At 49.7% G+C, this 5965-nt stretch overlaps 1 long non-coding RNA gene across 1 annotated transcript; it reads left to right on the top strand.

Annotated features, from left to right (window-relative positions):
* The first annotated feature begins 2735 nt into the window (after positions 1 to 2735).
* Positions 2736 to 5166, top strand: LOC116376758 (uncharacterized). Its single transcript, XR_004212143.1, has 2 exons — positions 2736 to 3550; positions 4811 to 5166. It is a non-coding gene; the product is annotated as an uncharacterized LOC116376758 (long non-coding RNA).
* The last annotated feature ends 799 nt before the right edge of the window (positions 5167 to 5965 follow it).

Genomic DNA, 5965 nt, shown 5'->3' with positions numbered 1-5965 from the left:
TCCCGCTCCATCTTACCCTCACTCGTGAACAAGACCCCGAGATACTTAAACTCCTTCGCTTGAGGTAGACACTCCGTCCCCACCTGGAGGGAGCAATCCACCGGTTTCCGGCAGAGAACCATGGCCTCAGATTTGGAGGTGCTAACTCTCATCCCTGCCGCTTCACACTCGGCTGCAATCCGCCCCAGTGAATGCTGGAGGTCATGATCCGAGGAGGCTAACAGGACCACATCATCTGCAAATAGCAGAGAGGCGATCCCGAGACCCCCGAAACTGACGTTCTCCGCCCCCAGGCTGCGCCTAGATATCTTGTTCATGAAAATCACGAACAGGACCGGTGACAAAGGGCAGCCCTGGCGTAGGCCAACACCCACCGGGAACGTGTCTGACTTATTGCCGAGAATGCGGACACAGCTCCTACTGCAGTCGTACAGAGACCGGATCGCCCGTTGTAACGGGTCCGGCACCCCATAGTCCCGCAGCACCCCCCCACAAGACCCCCCGAGGGACCCGGTCGAAAGCCTTCTCCAAGTCCACAAAGCACATGTAGACTGGTTGGGCAAACTCCCAGAACCCCTCCAGTAGTCTTGCGAGGGTAAAGAGCTGGTCCACTGTTCCACGGCCGGGACGGAATCCACACTGCTCCTCTTGAATCTGAGGTTCGACAAGCGGTCGGAGCCTCCTTTCCAGCACCCTGGCATAAGCCTTCCCCGGGATGCTGAGTTGTGTGATACCCCGGTAATTCGAGCACACTCTCCGGTCCCCCTTTTTGAAGATGGGAACCACCACCCCGGTCTGCCATTCCATGGGCACTGATCCCGACCCCCATGCGACATTGAAGAGGCGTGTCAGCCAGGACAGCCCAACTATGTCCAGCGCCTTCAGCATCTCAGGGCAGATCTCATCCACCCCCGGCGCCTTGCCACCAAGGAGCTTTTTAACTACCTCAGCGACCTCTGCCAGGGATATGGGTGAGCCTTCCCCCTAGGTCCTCAGGCGCTGCCTCCTCTGCAGAGGACATGTTGGTCGGGTTTAGGAGTTACTCAAAGTGCTCTTTCCACCGCCCGACGATGTCCTCCGTCCGGGTTAGCAGTCCCCCCCCCCCCCTGCTGAGAACAGCCTGGGGTAAGCCCTGCTTTCCCTTCCTGAGCCGTCGGATGATTTGCCAGAACCTCCTTGAGGCCAACCGAAAGTCCTTCTCCATGGCCTCCCCGAACTCCTCCCATGCCCGAGTTTTAGCATTCGCGACCACCGCAGCTGCAGCCCTTCTGGCCTGCCGGTACCTGTCAGCTGCTTCAGGAGACCCCTGGGCCAACCAGGCCTTGAAGGTCTCCTTCAGCTTGACGGCTTCCCTCACCTCCGGTGTCCACCACCGGGTTCTCGGGTTGCCGCCACGACAGGCACCGATGACCTTCCGGCCACAGCTCCTAGCGGCCGCGTCCACAATAGAGGCTTTGAACATGGTCCATTCGGATTCCGTGTCCCCAACCTTCCTCGGGATGTGTGAGAAGTTCTTCCGGAGGTGGGAGTTAAAGACCTCCCAGACAGGGTCCTCCGCCAGACATTCCCAGTTCACCCTCACTACACGTTTGGGCTTGCCAGGTCTTTCCAACCGGTTCCCCTGCCATCTGATCCAACTCACCACCAGGTGGTGATCAGTTGACAGCTCTGCTCCTGTCTTCACCCGAGTGTCCAAGACATACGGCCGCAAATCAAATGATACGATTACAAATTCGGTCATTGATCTCCGGCCTAAGGTGTTCTGGTACCAGGTACACTTATGAGCCACCTTATGTTCGAACATAGTGTTCGTTATGGCCAAACCGTGGCAAGCACAGAAGTCCAATAACGAAACACCATTCGTGTTCAGATCGGGCAAGCCGTTCCTCCCAATCACCCCCCCGCCAGGTTTCTCCGTCATTGCCCATGTGAGCGTTGAAGTCCCCCAGGAGAACTATGGAGTCGGTAGGCGGCGCCCTTTCCAGGACCCCTCCCACTGACTCCAAGAATGCCGGATACTCCGAACTGCTGTTTGGTGCATAAGCACAAACCACAGTCAGAGCCTTGCTCCCCGCAACCCGTAGGCGCATGGAGGCGACCCTCTCGTTCTTCGGGGAGAAGTCCAACACAGCGGCGCTCAGCCGGGGTCTCGTGAGTATCCCCACTCCTGCCCGGCGCCTCTCACCCTGGGCAACTCTAGAAAAGGACAAAGTCCAACCCCTCTCCAGGAGCTTGGTTCCAGAGCCAACGCTGTGTGTGGAGGTGAGTCCAACTATATCTAGCTGGTATCGCTCCACCTCCTGCACCAGCTCCGGCTCTTTCCCCGCTAGCGAGGTGACGTTCCACGTCCCTAGAGCTAGTCTATGCCGCCGGCTATCGGCATGCCCGGGCCTCCCGCCCGACCCACCGCCCGGTCTGCATAGCACCCGACCCCGATGCTTGTCCCTGCGGGTGGTGGGTCCACAGGGTGGCTGCTCCATGGTGTTTATTCGGGCTGAGCCCGACCGGGCCCCATGGGCAAAGGCCCGGCCACCAGACGCTCGCCTACGAGCTCCCCTCCTGGGTCTGGCTCCGGGAGGGTGCCCCGGTTTCCCTGGTCCGGGCGAGGTGGCTGAAGTCCGTGGGCTAACTATCATAGGGGTCGTTTTGAACCGCTCTTAGTCTGGGCTCTCCCCTGAAACCTGTTTGCCTTGGGAGACCCTACCAGGGGCTAATGCCCCGGACAACATAGCTCCCAGGATCACTGAGCCACTCAAACTCCTCCACCACGATAAGGTGGCGATTCGCGGAGGATTTCATTATCAATGTACCAAATGTCAATATGGGTATTGAACTGAAAATGTCAAATCTGACTCTGCCTGTAGAGAAACTATTAAAATGTACAATATTTTCCTCTAAAATGAAGTGGAGTTGAAGTGGCATGTAATGGAAATACCAAAGTAAAGTAGCTCAGAGTTGTACATAAATCCTCTTCTTTGGTAAATGTAATTGGTTATTTTCCACCTCAATTTTTTTGACACTACCGCTGGGGCCCAATATTTACCGTTACACGGCCAAACAGCATGCCGAGTACAGTTTGCTCTTCGTCACTAGCTATAATATTAACTGTTACACCGGGAAACCGCATGCTGGGTACAACTCGATCCCTGCCATTGTTAGTGAGAGCTTTTGAACCCAAATGACTGCGTCATCAATGCTTATACTCTAGCATTGCTAGGGGGTGCTACTATGTCATGACAGGTGTACTGCTCATTACCAAGGAAGCGCAGCGCAGTGTCAAGTTGCAATCATCCCGGAAAGTTTTGAACGTGCACTGAACTAGTACCATTTAAACACGGAGAAGTGAAATCCAGGACAAAACACAACAGAGACTCAAAAGCAACAAATCCAACCAGCTTGATCCATTCTCTCTCTCTCTCTCTCTCTCTCTGACTCTCTCTCTCACTCAGTGACCATGAGTTGCTGTAAGAAGAAAAGTAATCCAACGGAAGCTCTTCAGATGCTCTCCTCCACCCGCCTCAGCCTCAAGAGTCTGGCCACCAAAGCTAAGGTACAGCCTCCCCCCCCCCCCACACACACTCACACACTTCCCATGACTCAAGGCTGATGGTAGAGCGCATGGCAACAAAGACGTCACTGCCTTTTATTCCTGTTTTCTTGCGTCGGTGTCATAAAGGAAATGTCGACCACAAACTGTAAAATGTAGAGGACAGATGTGACTTTCTTCAACAGAAATACAGCAGAACATATGCAATCTATAGAGCTATAGCTGCCTCTTGCTTGATAATACTGCAGGAGCTGGCATTGAAGTATCATGTCCATAGTTTCTCTATGAAGCCGTGGCTCTTTATCTGCACAACAAGCAGGTAAAGAGTGGCACCAGGGAGCTCACGTAGACTATCCACAACACTTTTACTGGGCCACATCATTAAAGTTGTCGGTCTAAACAGGTCCATTAAGACAAATGGTGGAGATGCAGATTTACAAGCATACAACACCCAGGTCATCCAGGGTGGAATCTTGAGTGATTCATGGTCTGAAACCTCAAGATGAGAACCCAACGCAGTATTGATACTGTGAAAACTGTACACCCGATGAGTGCTACAACATCATGTTACAATGTTATGAGAATGGATATTGTACATATGGTTTTAGGCATAACTTTAGAGAAACAAAGGAGAATCTTTAGGATCAACAGAGGGTAATTCAGTACTCCTCAGGACTGCCACTGACAAAAGGTTCAAACATTATTTTGCTGTCAACTTCAAAGAACTTGATAATTAATTTGTAACTAGATAAACCAGCTACATTGCTTTGATACATTTTATCATTAAAAATGAATGATAAAGAGGAACTGTATTTATTGCTGAATGTAGTCGTATACTTTAACAATAAAAACCATGGTACGTCTCCTCTGACCAAGCTGAGGATAGCAGATCTCCCGTACATTGATCTTGATGACAGCTATCGGTCTCTCTCCGGCTGCTGATCTAACATTACATTAGCTAATAATATAGTTTCAATGATTGAGCAGAGGAGTTGCTGCTCAGCTCACACTGTGCCAGAGGTCCTAAATAAGCTGATTCAATGTTGATGTGATGTGCTTTAAAGTATAACTGAAGGATTCCAACTCTTAAGTCCACTCTCTGAATGAATGCATGGTAACAGCATATTAAGGCACGGAATCTGCTTCTCTGCACATCCAAATCATTCACTGTTAATAAGTCCAAAATTAACAATGTTGACAATTTGACCCTTCAATGCATTACATTATTATTTTACCTTTGTCCTCTGCATTACTTTGTTCCAGCAAACGCACACAGATGTGGCGACGGGTCAGATCCACGCCGAGCTGCAGGACGGTGTCGCTGCTCTGGAACAACTCATCACAGAGCTGCAGGAGCTGAGCGGGAAGCTGCGTGACCAATCACAGTGACCGTCAGCTGAAGGCTCGCCAGCAGGAAAGACTCATCACAGACAGACACTCAGCTGCAGTCATCAGCCTGTATGAGTTTCTCATGTGACAACTGAGAATAACAATAGATCAAATTAGAAATGAAAAGCCAAAGGTCTCATTTTGTAATTGTGATGTTTTTATACCTCTATATCCACATTGGAATGTAAACAATGACTGTAAGGCATCAAATAGTAAAATATTTAAAATTGTGAATGCTTGCTTTTGTTTTTTCTGGGGCATTAGATAAAGTAAATGATTTAGTTGTTTAAGTGTTACATTTGCTTACATTGTAGACAAAGAGCTGCCTCTCCTCACTTTGAGGCTAGTTTACTGTACTTCTGCAGGCTGATCTGCTACCTCTGAGTTAAAGTCTGTTATATTTTACAAGTTCTGTTGCCATGAATGCATTTGTGTGCAGTATTCTAGAGTAGCTTACCAGCAGCTAAAGATGTAGGTTTTGCTCACTGTCGTGGTTTGATTTCTTACCTTGCTGCAGTGATGTAAAGTGTACTCCAAGGTGACTCAGTACAATGTGACATCACTATTGTTCACTGTGCCATTGGTGTGGGAAGGATCAGATTAGAATCTGATGTGCAGGTGGCGCTTTGTACGGCAGCCTCTGCCATCAGTGTATGAATAAGTGAGTGGCTGAATATTGACATGTAGTGTTAAAGCGCTTTGAGCGGTCGGAAGACTAGAAAGCCGTTTACCATTACCAAGTGCACCAGTGTGCATTTCTGTCAAAGATGCAGTGGTCTTGAGACTTTAAACCAGAGAGGGCAATGAAACAGATGTTAAAGATAAGGTTCACAATTTTTCAAGTCTGTCTTAAAACCATTGAAACGGAAGCATATTAAGATCCCCTCTTAAATGGCTTCCAAATGGAAATCCTTGTTTTGTGCGAAACTAATCCAAAGCTCATCTAAAGCCAACATGAGGCTTCAAGAGTCAGTTTGTCAAATATAGATATCTTCCAAAGTTAGCCTTTAGATTACTCTTAAACCTGAC

The sequence above is a fragment of the Anarrhichthys ocellatus genome, unplaced genomic scaffold (genome assembly GCF_004355925.1).
Source record: "Anarrhichthys ocellatus isolate YVR2014 unplaced genomic scaffold, GSC_Weel_1.0 scaffold579, whole genome shotgun sequence".
In the NCBI taxonomy this organism is placed as follows: Eukaryota; Metazoa; Chordata; class Actinopteri; order Perciformes; family Anarhichadidae; genus Anarrhichthys; species Anarrhichthys ocellatus.
Note: the sequence above shows the minus strand (reverse complement) of the source record. Positions and strands in the feature narration are given on the sequence as shown.